The sequence below is a fragment of the Rattus norvegicus genome, chromosome 5, assembly GCF_036323735.1.
Source record: "Rattus norvegicus strain BN/NHsdMcwi chromosome 5, GRCr8, whole genome shotgun sequence".
NCBI lineage: Eukaryota > Metazoa > Chordata > Mammalia > Rodentia > Muridae > Rattus > Rattus norvegicus.
In genome coordinates, this window is record NC_086023.1 from 28,905,417 (window position 1) to 28,933,008 (window position 27,592).

The 27,592-nt window shown below is 44.8% G+C and overlaps 1 long non-coding RNA gene across 4 annotated transcripts; it reads left to right on the forward strand.

Moving 5' to 3' along the window:
- The first annotated feature begins 71 nt into the window (after positions 1-71).
- Positions 72-25,539, forward strand: LOC108350932 (uncharacterized). Of its 4 annotated transcripts, none has more exons than XR_005504643.2 (5): positions 72-489; positions 3,529-3,667; positions 9,395-9,537; positions 14,149-17,621; positions 24,747-25,539. It is a non-coding gene; the product is annotated as an uncharacterized LOC108350932 (long non-coding RNA). The 4 variants fall into 4 exon arrangements; XR_010066493.1 differs by having other exon boundaries at positions 3,533-3,667; XR_010066492.1 differs by lacking the exon at positions 3,529-3,667 and adding an exon at positions 8,253-8,403.
- Positions 25,540-27,592: the final 2,053 nt, after the last annotated feature.

The window sequence follows — 27,592 nt, forward strand, 5'->3', positions numbered from 1 at the left end:
CAGACGGTAGGATCCGCCCCTCACCCTCATATCACAGCTGTAACATGAAGATTAAAGAAGATTAAAGAGACGGATGGGTGGAGGAAATAATAGTGTATGGAGTTTGGCAAAGGTCTAACACATAGAGAAGCTTTAAAAATAGCAGTGAATTTTGAGTCTTAATCAACTGAATTCTATAAGCCTGTAAGACCAAGTTGACTTGTTAATTGTCCTTCAATCAAAAGGGTTTTCTAGGGTGTCTGCTTTGGGGGTGAGAAGAGCTTGTGTGGTGGTTTGAATGTGCTTGGCCCAGGGAGTGGCACTACTAGGAGGTGTGGCCTTGTTGGAGGAAGTGCGTCACTGTGGGGGTGGGCTTTGAGACCCATCTCCTAGCCACTCAGAAGCCAGTCTTTTGTCTGCCGTTGTATCACGATCTAAAGCTTTCAGCTCCTCCTCCAGCCCCTTGTCATGGATGCTGCCGTGATGATAATGGACTGAGCCTCTGAACCTGTAAGCCAGCCCCAATTAAATGTTGTTCTGTATAAGAGTTGCCCTGGTCATGGTGTCTCTTCCCAGCAATGAAACCCTATCTAAGACAGTTCGGTTAACTGAAAACAGCCTTCAAAGGGAGATCACAAATTGCTAAACTTTTATGACTCCTTGGTTGTTTTGTTTTGTTTGTTTGTTTTTTATTCCTTTGCCCACAGCCTTTTTTCCCTCTCCCCTAGTCTTGACCATCACAGTGAAATGGCACTGCCACATCCACAAACTTGATAAGTCATTACCCTTTTTTCATCCCCTGAAATCCAAACTCCATTTCCAAAACATAGAAAGATCTGTGTTCAAAAAACTTCCTCTTTCACTGTGTGGTGGTGTTTGCTCATAAAGCACCTGGGAAAGAGGAGAATTGATAGCTCAAGGTCATCTTCAGCAGGACACATGGAGTTGGATGTCAGTTTGGGATACATGAGACCCTAACTCAGAAAACAGCAGCAATAAGGGCTGTGGAAATGGCTTAGTCAGTAAAGAGCTTGCTTGACAAGCATGAAGACTTGAGTTCAAACCCAAGCACCCACATAAAAAGTTGGGTATGGAGGCACACACCTGTGATCCCACTGTTGGGAAGGTAGAGACAAAAGGATCCCTGGGGCTCACTGGCCAGCCAACCTCTGCTACCTCTGGGGCCAAATGACAGACACTATGTTGGGTGGTCCCTGAGAAAGGATCTCTGAGATTGGCCTCTGTGTCCCAGCACTGCATAAAACTGGGTGAGCCGGTACATACCTGTAATCCCAGCACTGGAGAATAGAGGCAAGAGGGTCAGAGGTCCAAGGTCATCTACGCGAAGCTACATAGAACATTTGAAACCAGTCTGAAGTACATGAGAGTCTGTCTCAAATAATAATGCCACAAGACAATTAAAAACATTGGTGGCGGGGTTGGGGATTTAGCTCAGCGGTAGAGCACTTGCCTAGCAAGCGCAAGGCCCTGGGTTCGGTCCCCAGCTCCGAAAAAAAGAAAAAAACAAAAAACAAAAAACAAAAAACAAAAAAAAAAAAACATTGGTGACTGTCAGATATTAGTGGGGAGGGAGAGACGAGTGAAAAGGTGGACCCTGGAGGATTGCTGGGTGTTTGACAGTACTGTAACAATGGATACATGTTCTTTATATCCCCCAGAATGCTGAATATCAAAAGTGAACCTTCTGGGGCCATTAGAGTATTTGCCAGCATGCACGAGGTCCTGGGCTAGATCCTCCAGGCAGTACATGTTAATCTAACAGACATACAACCGTTTCTCAGGACAGTTATGGTTGGGGAGCTGGGGAGGGTGCTTATAGAAACTGTGTAAATTTCCCTCATAGTTGCTATGAACCAAAACCTGCCCTAAAAATGAATAAATAAGTAAAATCTATTCAAAAAGGAAGACAGCAATATATATTGAATGTGTCTCTTGGAGAAAATGGGCCTTAAGCTGAAACATGATCTGAGATGCTTTTTGGCAGGCATTTGAGTGCATCTTGTGGAGAATTTCTGTAAACTGTATCTCTTAGGCGACTGCTCTTTTTAGCATCTGTCAAAATCTCACCTTAGAATCTTTTAAATCATGTTTAAATTTGAAGAGATCCTTATTCCTATTTTTAAATTACATTTTCTTTTCCTTTTGAAACAAGCTGTCTTGTTTCATGTAACTAGGATGTTACTAACTAACCATGTAACTAAAGATGGCCTTGATGGAAACAAAATAACGTAGAAAGCACCTAAGGAAAACAACTAACATCAATTTCAAGCCTGCACACACACACACACACACACACACACACACACACACACACACACTCACACACTCCCTCACACATACATAGGCACAATAATTGTGGTCAAGTTTTATAATGGGGCATAAATTTTACTCAAATACTCTCAACACAAACAAAAAATATAACGTCTCCTTTTTCTGTTGCAAATTCCTACACTCCATACACACTACCTTCTTTAATTTTCCTTTATGTTGGGCATGGTAATGCACATCTTTGATCTCTGCCCTGGAGAGAGAGAGAGGCAAGAATATCTCTGTGAGTTTGAGGCCAACCTGATCTACATAGTGAGTTTCGGTCAGCCATGGCTACACCGTGAGACCTTATCTTCAAAACAGATAAACAAACAAACAAAAACAAAATTTCAGTTATTAGTAGTATGTGTGGCAGGCAATTAGTCAATAACGTTACTTCTCGTGACTACTTCAAAATACGTATACATCAATCAAAGAACAGTTTTTAAAACTTGGCTCCTGTCAGGCAGCGGTGGCGCATTCCTTTAATCCCAGCACTGGGGAGACAGGAGCAGGTGGATCTCTGAGTTCAAGGCCAGCCTGGTCTACAGAGTGATTTCCAGGACTGCCAAGACTACACAGAGAAAGCCTGTCTTGAGGGAGAGGGGATGACTTGGCTCCAGATTAAATAAAACTCAAGAGAATATTTAGATCTGAATGTTGCCGAGAGAATCTGTTTCAAAACACAGCATTTGGTAAGGCGCTGGTGTCAACCATGCGTTCCTTTGTAAAGAGAAATGTAAGTATGGTTTCATTTTGAAACTTCTTCCTAAGTAGTAACAAAATCTTCTGGAAGACAAAACCAAACAGGAAACTTCTGCCCTTCGAAGTCAAACACAGCTGGGTCCCTGTTGGTATTGTGTAACTCATCAGCCATACAAGCATGTGAAAGAGGAGGGGATAACTGTGCAAAGTCTCTGAATGTTTAAAATTTATAAGACTCTGACTCCTAAGATTATAATGATCAGGTGAATGGCAGGCCCAGCAGATCACAAGGCACCTGGCAGATCAAAGATGCTCAGTAAAATGGCAGTGGCAGTAATCGATATAAATAGGCCTGCCTTTGAAGTTATTAGCAGGATATACATTTTTTACCAACTCTTTGAAAAGCGTGTGAAATTGTCTGTTAAACCTTGACACATGTAATTCATAGATCCTTGACTCTTTTCTCTCTCTCTCTCTCCCCGCCCCTTCCTCCCTCCATCCTTTTTTCTCTTTCAGACAGGCTCCTGTGTATCTCAGAATGTCCTCGACCCAATCCTCCCTGTACCACCTGAATTCTGGGGTTATAAGAATATTCTACCATGCCCAGTTTCTGTGGTGCTAGAGATCGATTCCAACGCTTCCTTAGACTAAGCAGGTGCTCTAACAATCGAGCTCGACCCATTCTTACCAAACTCTTTCCTTCACGGTGTGCCTTCCACCACTCCTTCAAAAGTGAGAACACATAGTCTGCTCACTAGCAGGACACATGCCAGACAGACACGCCTGCCGAGAACCAGCCTAGGCATGGAGAGGGATTCGGAGAGAAGGGTGTCAGAAAATGGTGAAACGAAGGACTCGATGTCAAATAGTGGATCCAAGCTAGTGACCTGTGTCTGCCTGATACAGCCTTTCCAGTTTGCTTCTCTCTGCTTCTGTCTGCTTTCTCTCTGGAAGTCTTTGTCTAGCTTTTTTTGCCATTCTAAAAGATCTCTCTGACCATGTTCTGCTTGCATGAACACCTTTTCACTCTTTTTACCCCCCCCCAAAAAAAAAAACCATCTGGATAACTGTCTTCTGCAGAGAACAGGTCCAGTCTTTTTCTTTACATATCAATCCAGTCATTCACTCCAGGTCTAGATAATCTTATGAACGACACCTTTGATTCTTAAGAGACAGCAAGCAGACAGCAAGCACACAATTTTTTCTTAACATTGCAAAAGAATTCAGAGATCTGTCTGGTTTTGTTAAGCACTGACATAAACTAGTTGGGTGGGACCCTCAAATCATCATTTCTACCACACCTGGGCCTAACCTCCTCTTCTGTCCTAGGCTGATCTTGAACTCAGGAATCTGCTACCTTTGTATCCAAAGCTGTATTCCAAAAAGCTGGCTCATTAATGCAGTTGCCTTTGTTCCATTAGATTCATGAAGTCCCTCACAATTCATATTGCATCCTTTTATTTTGTATAGTTGGGAAATTTTACATATATTTAGAGCTCTTTCCTATAGCCTTAAGGGCTGTCCTGAAGGTTCCAGCTTTACCATTTCGTAGAGACATAGCCACACCCTTGACTCCAGGACTTGGCGCTGTTTCAAATTCGCATGGAGTCTTTAACATCTACAGGAAGGGCATTCCTCGGAAGAATATAAAAATATGTACATTATTATGCAAACAGGCCTTACACTCACAGCAGCCATCAACACTCATGGACACTCACATTGGGGCCCTGTCCCAGGGGCAGGAACCATGTCCCTCTGTCCCCACCAGGTTTACGCTGGGCTCAGCACATGCTATCCTTGACCCACCCAGTTCCCCTCTTTATCTAGTCTCCTGCTGGGTAAAACTTCCCCAACACCCTTCTCCAATCTGACTTCAACGGAATCCATCCATAACTTTTTACTTTTTATCTCAAGCTCAGACACAAGATCTGGGTACCCAGCCAGGCAGGAGTGAATAGGAAGCACAAAGCACAGGGTTTAGAAAAGAGACTGCCCCAGAGAACAGGCCGTAGGCATGCAGAACAGTTTCCTTGCCCCGCTTTGGTTAGGCCTCAGCACATATAATCATTAATTGTTACAGTTTAGCTAGTTGCTAACCCAGGTCCTCACAAACAAGGCAAGCACTTGACGGCGTGCTTCTCCCTGCATGGCGGATGGGAGCCTGGGCTAGAAGTGTAGCTCAGCTAACAGAATGCTCACCCCATGAGCACAAAACCTGGGTTTCATCCTCCGTATCACGTAAAGAGCAGGCACAGTAGCACATGCTTGTCCTTTTTTGTTTGTTTCTCTGTGTAGCTCTGGCTATCCTAGAACTTACTCTGGAGACCGGGCTGGCCTCAAACTCACAGAGATCTGCCTGTCTCTGCCTCCTGATGATGGGATTAAAAGTGTGCACCACCACCACCCAGCCACATAAGACACTTCCTAAATTGCCCTGATTTTGAGGGCTCCTGGTAAGATCCTAGCACACAAGCATTGAAAAGCCCGAGTCACACCCATGCTCGGGTTGTAGCCTCCAGGACTGTCTGTAGATAAGCATCACCCCTCATAGCCTACTGGGGGAACCATTTTAGACTCCAGTTCAGATGAGTCATAAGGAGGCTGACTTAAGCTCCAGCTTTTCAACTATGGCTGTGTGAGATACCTTGAGAACCCTGTCAGCCTTCACAAAACCACAAGAGACAGTAGCTCCACAGGACAGTTTCCAGGAGTTGGTTGCCCTCCACCGTGCTGAAACCAGTGTCTCTTATTTCTGCTGCTGTATGGTTAGCTCCAGGATAGCTGGCTGGCAAGCTTCAGGGAGAGCCTTCTATCTCTGCCTCCCATCTCGCTGTGGGAGTGGCGAGACCATAGATGTGAGCTGCTATAGCTGGCTTCTTATTTGGATCGCAGGGTTAGCACTTTGCCTGCTGAACCATCTCCTTAGCGCCAAGCTAAACACTGGGACCATTTGCCGTATAGAAATCAATGAGAAGGACCTTTGTCTGTTCTCCAGGGCAGCTGACTCACGCATCCAGGCTTCCAACAGCCCCTCCTCATCAATGACTCTCCTCTTTTTCTGTCCATTTCCACACAAAAGTCCTAACTACTGGTGCTAATACTGTGAACAGCCACAATAATAAAGTTATTTTCAGGTTTTTTTTCAAAATCCAGGTGCCTTCTATTTCAAAATACATTCGTGCACCCCAAAATATATTGGCCATCGTCATCAAGATCCAAGAATCCTGCCCAGTGGCTTGGGCGGTATAGTACTTAGCATAGATCGTTCCCTTTCCAAAGCAAGTCCAGGACATGGTCACATGACCCTACACAACCACGACCTCCAGCACATAGGAAGAACTTTAAAATCTGAAACTGTTCCTGATTTCCTGTTGTCAAGGGTGCATCCATTTGACATTGACGCGTAGTCATCTGTCACTTGGACGATGTACCTAGACAAGTGGGCACTCTTCTCTGAGCTCCAAGCTCTCTCAAAACTATTCACTGAATAGGTTGAGTTGGACAGGCAAAAAAATCAGCCTTGGGGCATAAGAAGAACCTGGTAGGAGGAAGCTATTTAGACACCACGTGCCTAGAAAAGCCCCTGTGGACTAACAGGAAGTTAGGCTCTTAACTTCCTGATGGGTTGTGTGGAAGAGAAAGTGTGTTCCCCAGTATGTGCGGTGAAGCGCTGACCAGTGTGGTTCAGTCAACTGGAGAGTGTCTGATAGGTAAATTAGAATAAAAGAAATGGGGGCATAGCTTCCAATTAGAAGAATAAAGCTTTCCCCTCTGTTTCAATTCTCTCATCTCCTTACCACAGTCAAGCAGGTAGAGGGAATTGTGCTGGAGAATAATAAATCTGGCCACATTTAAAACTCCCCCAGGAAACTGTGGTAAGCAAACCACATGGTTCCGTGTTCTCCACCATACAAAGTCATCTTTCTTGGGTTACTATAGTCTCTTTCCTTCTCTTTTTCCTAAATAAGGTCTCTCAGCCCTCTTGATACTAAAAATATTGAGTTGTTCAGGACAAATTCTTTACATTTCAGTGAACTGGTCATGATGACACATGCTTGTAGTCCCGTAACAGGAGGCTGAGGCAGGACAATCCCATATTTGAGTTTGAGACTAGCTGGTCTATTTAAGACCTCCCTGTCTCCAGGAGGAGGAGGACAAAGAGAAGGGAGAGGAGGAGGGGGAGAGACAAACTAGCCAATAATCTTTGATGTCAAATGATGGGACAACAGATCCGTTAAGACACAGAAGCCTGACCGTGCAGAGCATCACACAGCCCCAGTACTCAGGAGGGTAGGGCAGAAGGCCGGGTTTGAGTCCAGTCTGAGCTACAGATACATGGCAAGTTTAAGGCCAGCCTAAAATACATAGGTAGATTCTGTCTCAAAAATATAAATGAAAAGGAGGGGTGGGGACTAGAGAGATGACTCAGCAGCTAAGAGCACTTCCTGTTCTTGCAGAGGTCCAAGGTTTGATTCCCAACACCCACTCAGCCACTTACAACTGTCTCTAACTCCAGTAACTGGGAATCTGATTGCCTTTTCTAGTCCCCATAGGCCCCAGGCATTTATGTGGGACACACACACACACACACACACACACACACACACACACACTCATACATGTAAAATATTTTTTAGAAAAAATGTTGAGGAGTTGGCAATTTGTCCAGATAGATACACAATTTGATAGACTTCAAAAGCAAGACTATTTGTGTGTATTTGTCTGTGTATCTGTGTGTATCTGTGCTGGGGTATATATATGTGTGTATGTATGTATATGTCTGCATGTCTGTATGTAATACATGTATGTGTATGTATGTGTGTATGTGTATGTCTGCATGTCTGTATGTGTGTGTATACGTCTGTGTATCTGTGTGTGTCTGTATATATGTATGTATGTATATGTCTGCATGTCTGTATGTAATGTATATATGTGTATTTATGTATGAGTATATATGTACATATCTGTATTTCTGTATGTATGTTAGCAAGTATCTGTGTGTGCATGTGTGTATCTGTGTGTGTTGGAATGTTTATGTATATGTGTATTTGTGTGTATGTACATGTGTTTCTTTTATCAAACGCAGGAGCAATTTTATTATAATTCCCTCAGATTACCTACTTACAACATCTGAGCAGGTAGGCAGGTGACAAGAAATGACAGTGTGACTGCATTTAGAAGAGATGCCTTTCGGGGACTGAGCCCAAGTCCTTGTACATGCTTGATCTCCGTTCTATCAGCCCACCCTTGAGACAGCCTTTTGTTTATTGTGGCGAGCGGGAGAGCGTTTCTGCCCTGGACTGAAGCACACTACCGGGTTCAGTGAAATAGTCAAGGAAACGGGTCTGCCTCTTTCATTACGGTTGCCATCGTGATTTCACAGAGGGAAAGGTAGGCAAAAAAAAAAAAAAAAAAAAAAAAAAACGTAATTATTGCCCATATCCCCTGAACAAAAGGAGATTAAAGAGCAGAGGTAACAACTGAGTGCAGAAATTCGACAAGATGACTCATAAATGCAGTCACTGAAATACCTCAGCCTTAATATATAGTGTGATGGATCTGCCAAAAAACAGGGAAATAGGAGCACTGATAACTTGTCACTGGGGTTATTTGAAAGAGTCCCTAAATGTACCCCTCCATCTGCAGTGCCAGAAATGCCAACTCTGGTCAAATATGGCCCTCAGCACAGGAGGGTCAAGGCAAGCGAATGGCGGACCAATAGACTGCAGCACCGCTTGCTCTTGCATTCACGGGGTCCCTCACTGTGGCCACCCATCTGCCCACAACCTCTGGGGGCCACACCTCCAGCTGAGGCTGAACGGGCCTCCCTGGTTCTCCTTCCCTCTTTCTCTTGTGCTTGCTGGCAGCTTCCGGACCTTCCTTCTTTCAGGTACCGGATCTCAGCCGTGGGTTATTTTTGGCCTCACATCTCTGCTCTAAAGTGGAGATATGAATTCAACCCAGTCTTTGCTCTCCCTCCCAGAAGCTCTCTCGTCCTCCTAGATCCAAGGCTCTGCTGAAGAAGGCCTCAGGCTTGCAGGCAAAGCGAGAACCGTCCCCTCAGGGAGTCTCAGGGCTGATGGAAGCTAACCAAGGTCCCTTCCCTGGGACCCCACTGGGGTACCCACTCCCTGGAATTTCTACTTCTTTATATGTGGAGTGGAGGACAGGACACCTGACCTTGAAAGATGGCCTTCTTCCCGAATGAGGCTTGCCTCCAGGCTTCCAGACCTGCATTCCAGTGGACACTGAGTGTTGGTCATCAGGTTCCACCCTGCATGATTTTTCTGTGAAGTAGAGTTTCCTTTCTTGAAGGCATCCAGACTGGGTGTCTCCTTTCTCTTTGTTTTCCTTACTCCATAGAGAAATTATGTCTCTCCAGATCCTGAGTGAAGATGTCAGACTGCCTGCCCCTCTGCTGACATGCTCTGCTACCTGCGTGACCTCCAGCACATACATGAACCTCAGCGTCAGTTTGGTCATCTACAGGGTTATCACAAAGCTGAGCACAGGGACAGGTACGAGGTAAGAACTGACACAAAAAGCTAGCAAGATGGCTCAAAGGGTACGAGAGTGTGCCGCGCACAGCTGCCAACTTGGAGTTCAATTCTCAAAGCCCACAATGGAAGGAGAGTTGTACTCTGACCTCCATTTGTGTTATGTGGCATGCGCTGGAGCACCCCCAGCACCAGACACATAGACGACTCTCTCCCTCCTCCCTCCCTTCCCCTGTCTCCTGTCTCCTTCCTCCGTCTCCTGTTTCTTGGTATCTGAGAGCACGGACACTCAGTCACTCGAGTATACATACACACACAGTCCAGCAGCCTCTAAAACCATCAATGTCTGTCCAGCTGGGGGCCTCGTGGACTTCGCTCCATCACTTTAGCAACCGTCCATCTGTCCATCCGGGTTGTTGACAGCTATACCAACCTGGCTGGCACACAGCTTTTATCCTAACACTCTTTGTACTACCCGTGCTGAAGGCAAAGACACAGCGGGATGTGCACTGATGGATCATCAAAGCACAGGAGAAGGGACAGGAACCACAGGCCAACGTATCAGAGGGATAGGAGAGAACCTGGCCCAGGGACTTTTGCTTATGGCATGGTCTGCAAACAGGGTCTTAGTGGCTTAGTTCCTTAATAAAGGAATGAGGAAAGCAATTCTGCTATTGACTATAGCTACCACAACAGTGACCGAAAGCCACGAGGTTTGACAACCACAGTCTTCTCCCTCAGCTCTGGAGGCTGGGAAGCCTGTGTTTCTCTGAAGGCCCCGTGATCCTCCCTGCTGTTTCTGCTGATGGAGACTCCAGAGTTCCTAGCCTTGTGACATCATCGCTTAGTCTCTGCTCTTATCATCGGCACAGGAATTTCCTTAGTGAAATCTCCCTTTGCCTAGCTCAAAAGGACCCCTGTCCCTGGAGATGCCAGAATCCAGGGTGATCTCACTTTGAGATCTATAACGTCATTGCATCTTCAAAGAACTTTCTCCAAATAAGACCAGTGCTCACAGCATCTGGGGCTTGATATCTGAGCACATCTCTCTGGCAGTCACTACAGAGTCCACTTAAATATATCCCAAAGCAGGTGCTTTGTCTACAAGGACACCTAACAGATACTATGGTTCATACATGTCTATTTAATGTTGGGTGATTCTCAAGCTGTCCTTCTATGACCCTGAAGTTTACAACATGTGTAGAATGATGTCATTATACAGCAAGGTGGGTCCAGGATAAGAATGGATGAGAAGGAAGGGTAGGCAGGGAAAAGTCTAGGAAGGAGAGAATCCAGGTGACCCTGAATTGCCAAGGTAACTGGGATGGATTTCTGTCGACAAATTTATCTTATCTAGGTGGGCAGTTTATATCCTTATCAATTGATTGTGAGTTTATTGTGTGGATGTATTGTACATTGAGTATTTAATATATAAACCTAATTGTTTGGTTACACTTTGTTGAGTCTTGATATTACCAAGTAGCTGGGACCAGAGTTCCTGCTGGCCAGGGCTGGCCAAGGCTGGCCAGAGTGACTAGCAATGGGAGTGGAGAGACCACTGAGGCCAGAGGATAGTTAGGCTAACATGGCGTGGTGCCTCACTGAAGCCAGCCTCTACTGAGACAAATTAAGGTTAGCTCTATATAGCCCTACGGTGACAGAACTAACACCAGGGAGTGACCACCTGGGCCTAAGAGTACCAGGGGTCCAGGGTGATTAGTGACACTAGGGAACCGGTCATGCCCTTTTTTAATATTACCACACGTTGGGCGCCACCTGTTGAGGTAAAGTCAAAAAAGCAGCAGAAAGTTCCCACTCTGATTTATATGTTAAATACTCAATGTATAATTGATAAGGATTTAAACCGCCCACCTACATAAGATAAATTTGTCTACAGAAATCCATTCCTGTTACCTTGGCAAATCAGGATCACCCGGATCTGGGAAATCCTCCATCTCCATCTTGATTCTCTCCTTCCTAGACTTTTCCTTGCCTCCTCTTCCTTCTCATCCAATGATAAGACTACGCCTTATCCTGGACCAGCTTTGCTGTATAATGACATCATCCTACAAACATGGACCTCAGTGTTTCCCAGACATGTTCCTTAGCATCCTTCTCCCACTCGGAATACAATCTTTACTTCCTCGTATTTCCTGATTCTACGAGCAATTGGCATCCCTAGTTCCTGATCCCACATCACTCCAGTCTCTTTTCCGGTCATTCATCTCTCTTCCCCCATGAACACTGCCATGACCACATTCATCCAGCTAGATAATCACAGGCTAGCCCACAGGTTTCACTTCCAAGTACAGCACCAGAGAGAAGGTATAACCATTCCTTTCCAGAAATGGATGATATTTAGTGGGACATTAGATTACCCTTCCCAAGGGAATTATATTAAATAACTTTAAAATGACTATGAGTTAGACATAGTAGCTTGTATATAAATCCCAGCATTTGGTAGGTTGAAACAGAAGGATGGCTGAGGTTAGACCAGACCACATAGTTAGTTTAAGTCAACCTGTGTTACACAGTAAAAAACATAGATAGATACATAGATAGATAGATAGATAGATAGATAGATAGATAGATAGGTTTAAGCAGAGGAAGAAAGAGGAGGAGGAGAAGGAGGAAATAGAAGAATAAAAAAGAATGCTGGGAGTATGGCTCATGCCATAATACCATAATACCAATAATGTGGAGGCTGAAGCAGGAGTATTGTTGAGGTCAGACTAGATTAAATAAAAAGGGTCTGGTCTACAGGCATGAAAAACTCAAGAAAGAGGGGAGCTAGGTACAGTAGCACATGCCTTCTATCCCAGCATGCACTCAGGAGAAGCCCTGTCTTTAAAACAAGAATAGAAACAAAGAAGGAAAGAAAGAAAGAAAGAAAGAAAGAAAGAAAGAAAGAAAGAAAGAAAGAGAGAGAGAGGAGGGGGAATGCTTGATGGAGGTGGCTCACATCTTTAATCTTGGCACTCCAGTGGATATCTGAGTTCAAGGTCAGCCTGGTCTACAAAGCAAGTTCCAGGACAGCTAGGGCAACACAGGAAAACCCTGTCTCGAAAAACAAAACAAACAAAAAGTAAGTGGAGGAAGGAATGGGTGAAGTGAAGAAAAAACCCACACACTGAAACACAACTTCAAATGATCTGGAGGCAGAACAGAATGGTCCATAAAAAGAACCAGAAGGGTAGCAGACATAGCCCCTTGCTTGACTAGCAAGAGTCTACCCCAGCACCAAACAGAAAAATCATGGAAACAAAAGGCCCCACTAAGGCAAAGAAACTCACCAGAAATCCCAGAGTTCCCTCTTTCTAGGTAACTTTCCTTTCCCAGTTCTATTATTTAGAACCTTATTCTCTCAAACCTTCAGATTGGCCCAGACCACCTTTCAAGAAGGCCTTTGCTGGGTTGGGGATTTAGCTCAGTGATAGAGCGCTTGCCTAGCAAGCACAAGGCCCTGGGTTCGGTCCTCAGCTCCGGAAAAAAAAAAAAAAAAAAAAAAAAAAGGCCTTTGCTGTAGGCATATATTTTTCACAACCTACTTTAATAAGGTTCAACCTCTCCTCTAGCCTACCACCCACCAGAAGAAGTGAAAAAGAAAGGTTATTAGTATACAGGGCAAGGGATTGTTTAGAAATAGTTCTTTGGGGGGTGGGGGGTGATTCCAATCTTTGTTGTTCTCAGTCCAGTCCACTAGCAAATACAAATCAGCGGCTACAGTTCAGTGCACTCAGCAGACACCACACACAAACCTGCAAGAGTAGTTCAATTCAGACAAATCCACAAGACTCGCCAATCGGCCAGAGTCCACAGAGGCAGCAAGAAGCCTCAGGAATCTAACAGAAGTTCTTTGGTGAGGTTCTCTCTAGGAAGTCACCACAAGCGAAGCTTAGCAACACAATGTAAGACAAACCAATCCATGTCTGTCATCAACAAAGACTAGCAAATCAACACTGGAGCTTCTACTCTCTGTGGGGGTCATATTTGTATTTTTTCTAAGCATAGCACATCCTCTCACCTGTGTCTGCTTTAGCAAGACATCCTATTACCTGTCTGCCCCAGCAAAACATCATCATAACCTGAGTCTCTAAAGAAAGCAGAATTTTCCACTTTACCTTTGAGTGCTCTGCCTGTCTGTAGTCTCGATGCCTACCTTTTCTTCCCCAACAATTCTCCTTCGAGTGGTATTTGGAATTTTCTCTGTGGGATTGTTTACATGGGACTGGGTCACTCCAACCTCCAACAGTGGGATTCCTACAGCCAGGCCCTATTGGAACAGCAAAGCCACCTGCACACCAGAATTGTCTCAGAAACAAACACATGACATGAGTTTGGCATGTCAGAGTCAAGGAAATGTTATCTGAAACAATCTGGTTCCATATTGGGAGGGCACAAGGCTTCTTCCTAGGGTTTCTGGAAGAAAAGTTTCCAGGCCTGGAGCTTAAACCTTCGCGGTGTAAAGGGCGTGTGCGCTGGAGCGTGGACCTTCCAAGTTTAAAGGCGAGTGCGAAGCCAGCAGAGGGAAGAGGAATGCATAGGGCTGGGGGTGGTTGATGTCTCCGTTACAAATTCACCCTTGATCGCTTGCTCAGCAGAAAATTTAGCCCGGCCTTTAAATATTTCTCCTCTGCAGCAGTTATGAACTCTGACGGTAGAGGGCACTGGGGAGACATTGCCGAAGAAAGAAAGGGCTCTGCTTTCTGGTTCTGGTATGTTCTACGCCAGCTCAACTTCTTCTTCAGTGCCCAGCTCTTGCAACACCCACGGCTCTTCTGCCTCCTGGCTCTTTTGTTTCACCAGATTAACGGGCACTTCCCCCAGTACCTTCAGAAAGACACTTCTCCATGAATAATTTGGGAATGCCAGGGACTGTATAGCGACACCTCGCCGCAGCAACTCCTGTCAGTCATAAAACACAAGGTGGCCGATTTTTTTTCTTCCTCGAGTATTCTGTCTCAACCCTAGGTGTTCTCCGTATCTGAATTATTTAGAATTATCTCTACTCATATTTGGGCCATAAAGCCAAAAGACATGATCCTAAATATCATAATCCAGAATGTTGAAATCATGAAAGTTCAATATCCTTAAGTCTAAGATAACAAAAAGATTAAAATTCTAAAATTACACTTCTGGGGAAGATTCAAATTTATTTTAAAAGACTTAGTTACATTTTAAGAGGAGATTTATTTGAGAAATGTAAAAATACAATAGACTATTTTATAGGCCACTTCTTTTTTATTTTTTTTTTTTCTTTAGTGAAGTTTATTTGAATGGAATGGCTTCCAGGCTATGACCAGGCCTGGGAGTAGAGTGGGGGGTATTAGGCAGAAAGAATACAATCATGAAGGTCTAAGCAGGATGTGGCCTTGAAGGACAGACAGGCTTTTTCCTGTAAAGAGGAACGAGGGAGAGAGGCCAGGCAAGAGCAGCTGTTCCAAACCCCAGGAGAGGGATGGAAGGTGGGGGGCAGAGAAATGTCTTTAGGGAACAGCCTTCAGGTCACCTACCTGAGAAAACTCCCCAAATGAAAAATCTGACTCTTTATATCCTGTTAGGAAATTTAATATCACGTGACTTAGTTCAACACAGCAGGCATGACCAAGCACATGGAGGAGCCAGGACCATAAATCATGAAATGGGCCTTTATAGGCCACTTCATATATGAAACACACACACACACACACACACACACACACACACGTGGCAGGGGGAGCATGCACAATAACACACAAGCTTACTACAGAGAATTCCATGATTATAATGGTTGTGAGCAGATGAGCTGTATTCATACATTGTTCAAAATGCAAAGTTACAAGACATGCAGAGTTTAGAAGAGCTGAAGCTCAGGGTCTTCCTCGGTTCCATGACATGTTCAAGTCCAGTCTGGACTATCAACATGGGGGTCGGGGAGCTGGGGAGGTTTCTCAATGGTTAGGAGCACTGGCTGCTCTTCAGAGGATCCAGCTTCAATTCCTAGCAACCACATGGCAGCTCCCAAGTGTGTATAACACCAGTCCCAGTGATCTGACACCCTCTTCTAACTTCACAGATGTCACCGATGTCACCCCCACAGAGACATACATACAGGCAAAATAGTCAGACACATAAAATAAATTAAAAAAAAATGCAAGAGTGGAAGTGGTGGCACAGGCCTTTAATCCCAGCACTTGGGAAGTTAAAGCAGGTAGATCTTTATGAGTTCAAGGCCAGCCTGGTCCTACTTGGGAATCTCCAGGCCAGCCAGTGCTACACAGTGAGACCTCCATCTCATAAAACAAACAAAAAATGCACAATGGACATATATATCTCTTGGTTAATAGTTTCGTGCATTCATCTTTATAACTGTGGTTGGTGAGCGATTTGCATGTTTTGTAAGATAAATAAAACTCACTGGGGAGCATGGATATCGCTCAGTATTGGGTAGAGCACATGCCTAACACATGGCAGTGTTCAGTTCAATCCCAGCACTACAAGAAAGCACGCACGCGCACACACACACACACAATGGGTCGTATCAGGAACACATTGTTTATGCAGTTACTCAAAGAGCCAAGATCTTAAGAAACGTTATCTTTCCCAAATGGAGATATACAAAAGACAATCTCTTTGTCTCAAAGAAAATTTGACATTTGATTGTTTGTTTGTTTGTTTGTTTGTTTTATTTTTGAGGCACAGTTTCTCTGTTAGCTCTACCTGTCCTGAAACTTGCCCTGAAGAGCAGGCTGGCCTGGAACTCAGAGATCCGTCAGCCTCTACCTCTGGAGTGTTGGGGACTAAAGTCATGAGCCACCATGTCCCTACTGAGATTTTAAGATCTTTATCACATCAAATCAACTATAACAATGTTTCTTCACAGAACTGGTTTTGCCAAAAATGCATCTAGAGGATAGACATGCTGATGAGTATCTTTAATCCCAGCAGAGGCAAGTACATCTCTGTGGGCTTAAGGCCAGCCTGGTTTACACAGTGAATTCCAGGACAGCCAAGATGACATAGAAAGACCATGTCTAATTCACCCCGGAATCCCATTCCCCCCACCACCAAAAAAAAGTAAACAACAGGAAAAAAAAAAAAAAAGCATCGAACTAGAGAGATGACTCAGCAGTTAAGCGCACTGACTGTTCCTTCAGAGGTCCTGAGTTCAATTCCCAGCAACCACATGGTGGCTCACAAGCATCTGTAATGGGATCTGATGCCCTCTTCTGGTGTGTCTGAAGACAGCGACAGAGTACTCACATAAAACAAATAAAATCTTTTTTTTAATAAAAGCATCTAATATCTGAGAAGACCTGGGGAGGAAATATATAACATGGTGAGGTGTAGAAAGTAAAGTTGAAGGTTTAACACTGTGTGGGAAGAGAGTAAAACAAGAAGTAAAGCTTACGCATATTAACATATTAAAAGTGTATGGGCTGGAGAGCTGGCTCAGCCATTAAAGGTCAGACTCACAACCAAAAATAAAGTGTGTTTTGCGGGTGGGTTGTAGGCAATCGCCTACAAGTAAGTCCATAGCAGTGGGCAACTATCATTAAATTTTATATAAGTCTTGAATCAGCGAATATCTGCTTTTTTGCTTTTTTACTTTCTTTTTTTTTGGGGGGGGGTTCTCAGGAGGAAAAAAATCTTCAGTCACCTTTTAGATAGTACACAGTGGTTTTCCCCCCACACTTACTTATTTTTGTGTGTGTGTACACGCACCAATGTGCCTCCGAGGCCGAAAGCAGTCATCGTATTCCCCTGGGACTGGAGAACAGATGACTGCGACCCACCACAAGGGCGCTGGGAACCAAATATCCAGTCCTCTGCAAGAGCGGCCAGGGCTCTACCGCTGAGCCACGCCTCCAGCCCCAGCCTGCTAGCTTTACTTTTTATCCGTGATTTGATGTTCGCTGACGTAGCATTCCCTCCCACTTTCTCCGTCTCCCACGTCGCAGCGCGCATTATTTTGAATATACAAAAGTCCGTTCTGCGGGTATTCACGTACTGGCCACGCGTTTGACAGAAAATGGCTGCGGACTAAACGGCAGCAGGTGAACATCCTGTCGCTCCTCACCTCCGTAATTGTGGGACCAGTTAACTTTTCTGGCTTCTTCACACAAGTGCAGTGTAAGTGCATCAAGAACTTGAAGGGGTGTCAATGCAGATAATAAACACACTGAAGTTTCACCCCTGCGGTACCATGCAGCTAATCCCTCCCCACCCCCTCCCCAACTGCCCTGCCCCCTTCCGGAGGCTGGACTTACCGCCCTTTTTTATGTAGCAGTTTCCCAGCAATGTGGGAATTCCGGGTTGGGGGTCTTGATTGAGGTTTTAGGATTTCAGCACTCAGGATTTGAATCTCTGGGGACGATGATCCTGGAGTTCAGGCTTCAAGGATGATCAGCGAGGATTTCAATATTCAGGATTGTATCTTTGGGGGCTTCCCATCATCACTTGGTAATAATCCTTTATTCCAATCACCCATTGAAGTAAAGCATTCTTTAGGCTTTTTTTTTTTTCCCTGAAAAAATGATCCCATAATTATTTTTGTCCCACTGGAAGTAAGAGCAGGCTACGACTGGAATGTCTGAGTTTGGATCTGTCTGAATCGAAAGCTCCCTCTAGCCAGAGCTGGAGCTTCCGGTTTCCGGTCTATGATATCTCGGCACTGGGGAGACTGAGGCAGGAGAATCAAGAGTCTGAATTTACATAACAAGGGCCTATCTCAAGGTTTTTGTTGAACATTTTTTTTTTTTTTGGTTCTTTTTTTCGGAGCTGGGGACCGAACCCAGGGCCTTGCGCTTCCTAGGTAAGCGCTCTACCACTGAGCTAAATCCCCAGCCCCTTGTTGAACATTTTTTAACTTGATTTATTTATCTGGGTGTGTGTGTTGACTTGTGGAAGACAGAGGAAAACTTTCAGGATGATTTTTCTTCTACCTTTGGGATGGAGGGATGTCAGGTACCTTTCCCTACAGAGCCATCTCAGCCAATCTCAGAAGCTTTAAACTATCTCTCTCAGGGGGTACCGCGATTACATAGACTCTTTCCTTTTCTCTGGCAAATCGAAGACTGACACTCATACAAGCTACAAAAGAGGAACAACCAAGGGAACAAAAAAATCCTTACCAAATGCCCAGTCAGGAGGCAAAATGAAACCGTACAGACTCATCACAGCAAAGGGTTAAACCTTACAGCCAACTCAAATTATTTGACTTCAATCTCACATGTCCGGCAACAGGTCGGGGCCAAAAGAACAAAAGTTACAGGGAGACCAAATCTTAGTTCATTGTGGCAGCATGAAGAACTATGCAGGAACTCAGTATTCAAAATGGAATCAAACTAGGAGCGATGGCCCACGCCTTTCATCTCCATACTTAAGTTCTAGACCAGTCAGAGCTATATATTGAGTGCCTGTCTCCAAAAGAAGAAAGTGGATTTAACTGCCTTGTTCAGTTGTGAGTGCCTTGTTGTAGAGATGTTGGGAACAAGGAGCGACAGTTACTGCCCAGATTACTATGGAAGAGATTATCGTGTTACTGCGCTGGGTACTGTATCGTGTTACTGAGCTGCAACTGAATGAGCCCATGAAGTCCCTCCAAAATCTAAGATTCTACTAAGCCCCAGCTAAAGGAAAGACAGGGGCAATGCTGTGCATTGTGTCATCAGGACCTCTGGGTACTGCCAGATGTCATCGGATGCAAAGAACAGACACCAAGTCACCAGATAGTGACATTTAAATACAGACTTCTTGCCCCGTCGAGAACACAATGTATCCTGTGGAATGCAGCAAAGCAATCACTGTAAACAAAATTATCCCGAAAAGAAACATAGTAGACACTTGGCTTTCATTCGGCTGAAGCATGTTTACCTGACTCAGAATTGCATTGTTTCAACGAGTCAGCAAATGAAAAGTGCCCTGAGACTAGGCTTTACCTAAAGGTTGGAGCGAGACGCTGGGAGAGAGGCAGCCAACCCTGATTCTGGATTCTAATCCTGTTTTTCTAGTAACCTTGAGTCGGGCAAGGAGGGTGGGGGGCGGGGGAAGAAAGCAAACGAACTTGATTTTGCTGAACCCTGGTTTGTCCAGCTACAGGAATAAAGAAAGCCACCGTCACACCCCCTTGTACAGTGTGTGAAAATCCAGCAGGAAATGCCCAGGGAAACAGGAAACGATGCACTTGTTGGTGAAGATACTCCAGGTCAGAGCTTTGTGTGGAGAAGTTCCTGCGAATAGCTTACGCTGCCGAGAACTGGATCATCCAGCCAACGTTTTCCAACACCCTCTGAGTTAGTTTCCTTTCTAAAGATGTCCGATTCCCATCTACTTGGCTCTAGTTCTTGTATAAATGTAAAGCGGTGGGTCTGATGGCCTGGAATCCATGTAGTCAGAAGCCATGTAAAGTGGAAAACCTCTAGACCGAACAGTTTATCAGCTGTGATCACCCACCATCATCACCAAAAACGATCTAGTTGCAAAGGCAAGGCGGACGTCTGTGCTGTACAGCCCTTTCCAGGTTAATCACTTGCTTCCATGTTCTGTTTGCTATTGTCCTATTTCCTTTCTGCATGCAGACCACATCCTGAGGAGGAAATCTATTTAAAACCTGACCCGCACAGGTATCTCCGTCTCGGGGCCATTTACTGATGGCCCATTTATTCCTCGGAGGGCGAGTGGACCAAGACAGGTTACTTGACAGGGGTGGGGCTTGGGGGAGAGGTGGTGAGGGATGGGCCTTCAGAGTTTACCTCCCTTCATCAGTTTACCTCAGTTCTTAACTTCCAGCTCAGACAGACTTAGCCATGTCTCACCCAAAACCTTATGCTTGAAAACAGGATAATTGTCTGCATCCCATAGCCAGGCAAAAGAACCTAAGACTTGTTTGCAGATGTTCTGTGAGACCCGGCGGCAATGGAAAGGTCACCAGAGACCTCATTTAAAGGTTGTCTCTCCTAACAACAGAGGATTAATGCGCAGTTACAAATGTCCTACAATTGGAAACACTTCAGAGATGAGAGAGTGGAGGGGTGTAGTCAGTCAGAGGGACACCTGAAGGCACAGACTCTGTGTGTATGTGAAGAGATGGGAGGAGAGAACTTTCGAGGTACAGGTCTCCAGACTGCAAGGAGTGTGTGTGTGTGTGTGTGTGTGTGTGTCTGTCTGTCTGTCTGTCTGTCTGTCTGTATATATCTGTTTCTGTCTGTGTGTGTGTATCTGTCTGTCTGTATGTATGTGTCAGTGTGTGTCTGTATGTGTGTGTGTCTGTGTATATCTGTGTGTGTGTCTGTGTATATCTGTGTGTGTCTGTCTACCTGTGTGTCCATATGCTTGTCTGTGTGTATGTGTTGTGTGTGTCTGTATATATCTGTGTCTGTCTATCTGTGTGTGTCTGCGTGTGTGTGTCTGTCTGTCTGTGTCTTATGTGTCTGTGTGTGTCTGTGTGTGTGTTAGTGTGTGTGTGAGTGTGTGTCTGTGTATGAGTGTGTGTGAGTGTGTGTGAGTGTGTGTATGTGTGTGTGAGTGTGTGTGTGAGTATGTGTCTGTGTGTGTGTGTGAGTGTGTGTGTATGTGTGTGTATCTGTGTGTGTGTGTGTGTGTGTGTGTGTGTGTGTGTGTTGGGGTTCAGAGCAGAGGTTATATCAAGTGCTCTACCGTTGGTCCCTTACATGAACTATCAGCAGTCTGAGCCAGACAGGACAAACATTGTAGAGTTCAGCACAGATGACAGTGACCATTTCTGTCAGCCATTGAAAAGCCCAGGGGAACTAATGGTCACTGATGATGGCCTAGAATATAACCCAGCAGAAAATAGATCAGACCTGGTCTTGCCATTAGTTCAGGCTGACCTAGAACTTGCTGTGGTGCAGACTGGCTTCCAGCCCTTGGTTCTCTCTGCCTCTGCCTCCAGAGGGCTGGGCTTTCAGGAAGGCGTCTTGGAAGTTATGTTATTTATAATGACTCAAGTTCTAGTCTTGTAAAATGAAAAGCATTCAGGTCATAGTGCCTGCACTATGTGAATGTCGGTATTGTTCCTCTCCATACACCTAAAGTGGTTAACGAGACTCATTTTCAGTTGCAAATACTTAATCATAAGTATCAGAAATTATACATTCAACTTAAAAACATTTGAAAAACATATACGGCAAAATGCCAAGAATTGCCATTTCAGGATAGTGGAAATACAGTTAATTTTCTTTGTGCATTTCCTCCCCCTCCTAAGTTTTCTAAGTAGAATGTTTGTTTGTTTATTTATTTATTTATTTATTTATTTATTATGTGGGCAGGGGTTTATTGTGTAGCCCACACTAGCCCCGAACTCCAGGCAATCCCTATTGCTCAGCACTTCAAGTACTGGGTTCCAGGCATGTGTCACCATGTTTCTTTGGTTTAACAATAGACAGCTTTTAATTAAAATTTAACTTTAAACATGTCCCTTCAAATTCCTTAGATTTCTCTCGTCACGTGCCCACTCTGTACTTCCTCTGGGTTTCCCAGACATAGCTAATCTCTAAGGAATTCTTTGTCATGGGACAACATATCTGTCTCATTTCCCAGGAAAATTCCAGAGTCAGGAAACCACACGAATGCCAAGGACTCCAACGGTCTCAGGATCTCCTTCTGCCCGTGCGCTACTGCTCACCCCGTTTCTCCACACTCCCTCTCATGGCACTCTTGATAGTGTGAGACATAGTGGCGAGAGAGTGGATGTGGTTTAATTTTTTAATTAATTGTAATAATTGCCATAGCTCAGTGACCATTGCTCTCCAGATCTTTTCCCTAATTATGAACGATCCGCGTGAGCGGTAGGCATCAAAATTTTCTAAAATTTATGTTAAGAAACGGTAGAAGAGGTGGTAATGTATGCCTGCAATCCCAGCACATGGGAGGTTGCCGCAGGAGGATGAAGGGTACAGGCTGCCCTCAGACCCACTATGTAGTCTGGGCTACCTCAGACGCTGTGTCAAAAGAGAAAAGGAGGAGGAAGGAAGGAAAAAGAAGAGAAAGCGGGAGCAGAAGGGAGGGGGAAAGGAAGCAAGCAAGGAAAATTAAATTTAGGAGTGAGGTAAGAAAGATTCTAGAAATGAATATCACTCCAGACAGAGAGTGGGTCTCACCTTGCAGCTGCTCGCAGACAAGTTAGCGGTAGGACAGACTGCACTTCCTCTCACCTTTTCTATGTTGCCTAGCAACTCCAGACAACTGGACTAGACCCAATCACAATCTCCCTCCAGGGCTGCACAGCCCCGTCCTCAAATCCAACACTTGGCTTCAGAAAACAAAGCAGGCCTTCGTCCTGGGAAGAGGCCATGAGTTTGCAAGCCAGAGACTGCTGGGTCAGCGCTAGGAGCTGCTGGTAAGGCACTTTCCAGTTGGCAAATCCTAGGCTCTCCGAGGCTTTTGCAAGTCAGAATTTAGATGTTAGACGTTAGACTTGTTGGGAACACATCAGCTTCTAACTGAATAACATAAGAAGATGGGTTCACAGCATAAGCTGACTGCATGCTCTCTGTTTAACATTTAGGTTATTTCCAACATTCTGTTTTTACCAGCAAGAAACGTGCTTTTTCCAGCGTGGGTGTTGTAATATTTTGTTACTTGTTCCTCGTTTTGCTTCGTTTCTAGACAGCGATTATGGCCTATACACGTTTCCATTTGTTTTTATTTCTGAGACAGGTCCTCGGGTAGCCTAGGCTGGTCTCAAACTCTACAGCCAAGGACCACCTTAAACTTCTGATCTACCTGTAGATCACAGGCTGGGTGGGTCCCAGAAAACAACTCAAACACTATTCAAGGAATTTATGTCCAAGTATGTTTGGGCCCTAACTGATTTCACTGTTATTTTGCTTGGGGTTTTTGTTTGTTACTGTTTTTGTTTGTTACTGTTTTGGTTTTTTTTAAAGATTTATTTATTATATAAGTACACTGTAGCTGTCTTCAGACACACCAGAACAAGGTATTGGATCCCATTACAGATGGTTGTGAGCCACCATGTGGTTGCTGGGATTTGAACTCAGGACCTCTGGAAGAGCAGTCAGTGCTCTTAACCACTGAGCCATCTCTCCAGCCCTTTTGTTTTGTTTTATTTTGTTTTTGAGACAGGTGGAGGTAAGAGAATTAGGAGTTCAAGGTTGACCTCAGCCATGTATAGAATTTGAAGCCAGTCTGGGCTATATAAGACTCATCTAAGAATGAAAACTAATTGAGTAATTGATCAATCAAGTAATTAAAATCTCTTAATTACACCTCATCTGTTTGCCAGCTTTTTCGCAGGTTAAATTTCTGTGAAAGTCTGGCTACAAAAACTACCTTCTATGCTCTGCAGATTAATTAGTCTCGTTTTTTGTTATCGTAATAAAATACTCAAGACGAGAATGTTGTTTCTGTCGTTCGTTCAGCTCACTTTAGGAGACTGAAAATCCAAGGAGCACGATGCTGCCTTTGAGGGCTTCATAGCAGAGACCACCAAGGAGCAAGGGGCATGTGTAAAAGGAAGGGGTCACATGGTCATACCGGAAGTCAACAGTGATTTAGGGTTTGCGGTCACTCATAACTTAGCTCAGGAGTTCCTCGAGAACAGCCTTATCCTCTCAGCAGCAGCCCCCAGTAACCCCCAGACTTCTGACTAGTCCCTACTCCTTTTCTGTTCCCAGTCTATCATTCAGGCTGGTTTTGAAACTGGTGATCCTCCTGCCTCAGCTTCCTGAATACATGAGCCTGTTCCAGATCCTACACCTTTTAAGATTCCACACCACCACCCAAAACTACATCCCTGGGGCCAGGTTCTAATACGTGAAGATTCAGGGGGACAAATTACATCCCACCCATAGGAGTAGCAAGCATTGTTTTGTGTAGACAGAAACCTGCATGTCCAAGTATGACACAAGATGGCTTTCAAATGTCCAGTGACTCTACCTGCTGTGGTGTCATAGTTTGCTGTCCTTTGGAGGAGTCTGAGTCCAGTTGGCTAGGAAGCAGAACCGGCAGCAAGCCAGGAGATTGGTACCAGAGGAAGCTGAATGGTACCTGATACAAAGAGGCTCCATATCTTTAGTTATATCACAGGCTAATTAGATTAGGTATCAGATTCAAACTGAAGAGAGAGGAAAGACTGTTAAGGTAATGCACAAACATTTTAATTAGTTATAAGAAACTTTATTAGTTATGAGCAAGTTATGTAAACACAGAATAAAGACTTGCTAATATTAAGAGAGTTTTTTTTCCCGCTCATTTTTCTTTCTTATGTTTCCTCAGTGTGAAGTGTGTCATGCCTCGCAGAGAGGAGCCAGAGGACAGCTTTCAGGAGTTGGTTCTTCCTTCTTGGTTCTTGTACTGGGAAGAACTGAGCTTCAGATCAGACAGCCGGGTTGAAACTGGGAGCTCTTTGTCCTCAGAACAAAGGATGAACCAGAGGGATCCTCCTCTTGAGATAATGACAAGTGACAATTCACACTCCTCACTGAATTAACAGCGCTGCCTGCCAGCCGATGGGCAGCTGCCGGCTCACTGGCAGACTTCCCCATTGTCCCAACTGCTGTGTTCCTGCGTGGACCGAATTCCACTCCACTTCCTCTGCTGTAGCTGCCCTGCAGGCTGCTGTAGCCTTCTCTTTGCCTCCCCTCCCCAAGCTAAACCAATGGTTCTTCCTGATTTTCATCATTTTGGGGTTCTCTGCAGGATGTCCTAGCACAGTCACCTGCACTCAAAACGCCACTCTGTTCTCGACTTTCCGAACACCGCACTTTCTTATTTAGTTTTCTGTCTTCTTGTGAGAGCAAAACGTTCATGATTCTGTGTTTCCCCATGGTCTCCTTTGTCTTACTGTCATCTTATCCAAGTGCTCAGCCTACACAAGAACGTACCGATCATTCACTGTCCACTTCCTGACCTGGCCCTGCTTTGTCACAGTGAACAGATAACCCAGGCGCTAGTGTCATGGGGCTAATATTATTCCCTATTAGATACGCAGACTAAATAGCAACCAAATAAATGAGTCATGAGACACGTGATATTTAAACAAAATAAAATGGGTAAAATTTTATATGTATATAATCTCAGCTGTCTGTTCTGTTGTTGAGACCATGGTTGAGACTTCCCTGAGACAGCACACTGAAGGCCATGGCTACCACTCCATATGTATTTGTGATGACTTATCCAGAGCTGGGCGTTCATACATCTGGGGGTAGAAAAATTATGTTTGAAGTAAACCTCGAAATATTCCCAGACTTTAACTTGCAAATACATGTAAAACGGTTTTTAAATTTTTAATCGTGTGTGTGCGGTGCATGTGCATGTGTGTTAGCCAGTTGTGGGCTACCGGACATGTGTGCTGGGAACCAAACTCGGGTCCTTCATGAGAACACAGTCGTGCTGTCTCTCAAGCCCCTTCCAAGCAGTTTTAAGTGTTAGTGATGTTTCGTGATTGACTTAAAACCTGTCTCACCTCAATTCTGAGGCATAGTCTAGAGCCTTTTTCTAGCCACCTTCCCGGTCTTAGAACATCCTTAACCCATGAGCTGTATCCAAGGAAGGTGAGGCAGATGTGTTGACTGGTGTGTGATGTGTCTCGAGGAGGCCTCCTCTTATTTCAGAGGTGTATTGCATGGGCCCAGATGTGACTCTGGACAGCATGACATAGATTCATATACTGGATACTCCACGTTGAGATTATACTATCATCACAACATTTCTCCCCTCCTTTTTCTCCCTCCAAACCCTCCTGTACACCCCTCCTTGCTCTTTCAAATTCAGGTCCTTTTTTTCTTTCATCAGTTGTTGTTACATGCATATATGTTTTGGTGGTTTGTATATGCTTGGCCCCAGGTGTGCCACTGTGGGCCTGGGCTTTAGGACCCTCATCCCATGCCTGGAAGTGAGTCTTCTAGCTGCCTTTGGAACAAGAAGTGGAACTGTCAGCTCCTACAACTGCACATCTGCCTGGACGCTGCCATGTTCCCACCTGGATGATAATAGACTGAACCTCTGAACCTGTAAGCCAGTCCCAATTAAATGTTGTCCTCCTAAGAGTTGCCTTGGTCATGGTGTCTGTTCACAGCAGTGAAACCCTAAGACATATGTTTATGCATATACTTTCAGATTCCTAAATATAACCTGTTCAGTCTCCATAACGTATTCGTATATGTTTTCAAGGCTGAGCTTGGCGTTGGACAGCCGATTGGTGTGCTCTTCCCTAGGGAAGACTGTTTCTCTTGGCATGACTATTGGTGTCATACAGTTTTCACCTCATGTTTGGGCAATCCTGTTAGTGAAACTTTATGGGTGTAGCTTCTGATACTAGTAGGAGAGACAATCACACAGCAAACCGATCCTCCAGCTCTTAGAATCTTTCCGCTCCCTCTTCCGCAATGTTCCCTGGGCTTTATACGTAGATGTGTTTTGTAGATGTTATCTAGTGAGACTGGGCTTCACTAGAGGCAGAAGGCCTTGTTGACGATACCGTACATTTCAGAAACAGGGCCCAGGGATCCCTGAGCTGAAACTGACCTGAATGCCTCTTCCCTGAGAACAGCATTCATGGTACCAAGCAAGCTCCCAAAGGAGGCAAACAACAGGCATACCCAGCTATGATGACTATGAACCACATCAGTGACAGGCATGGCACAATAGCCCTACAGCTGCAGCAGTGGCATGCAGGCCTTAGTGGGAACCAAGAGCCCACTCCTTAGACATAAGATCTACTCAGCAAGAGGGAAGCCATACCCGGCACTGGTGAACAGTCCGAAAACCTTGGGAATAAACGTTTCCAACTCTCCGAGAAGCAAACCAGCCTCTCAGAGGAAGCCATTGACAATGGGCCATTTCTCAATGGTGGCCATAACTTAGGGAGAATAAATCTGATGCTGAGTCTGCTCCTGGGATGCCTGACCAGAGGAGATAACAAGGCTAAAACTGAGTTGGTTTCTCAAACTCTTTACGGTCTCGCCAAATACAATGAAACCAACACGGCAGCTAATCAAAATTGTAGCAATGTCACTGCTTTGCCCACAACCAATCATATTAGAGGTTATCTAACCCTTCTGGAAAATTCCCCCAGCCCTGCACAAAAGGGGGCCATTTTGATGAATTGACCCCTGCATGCT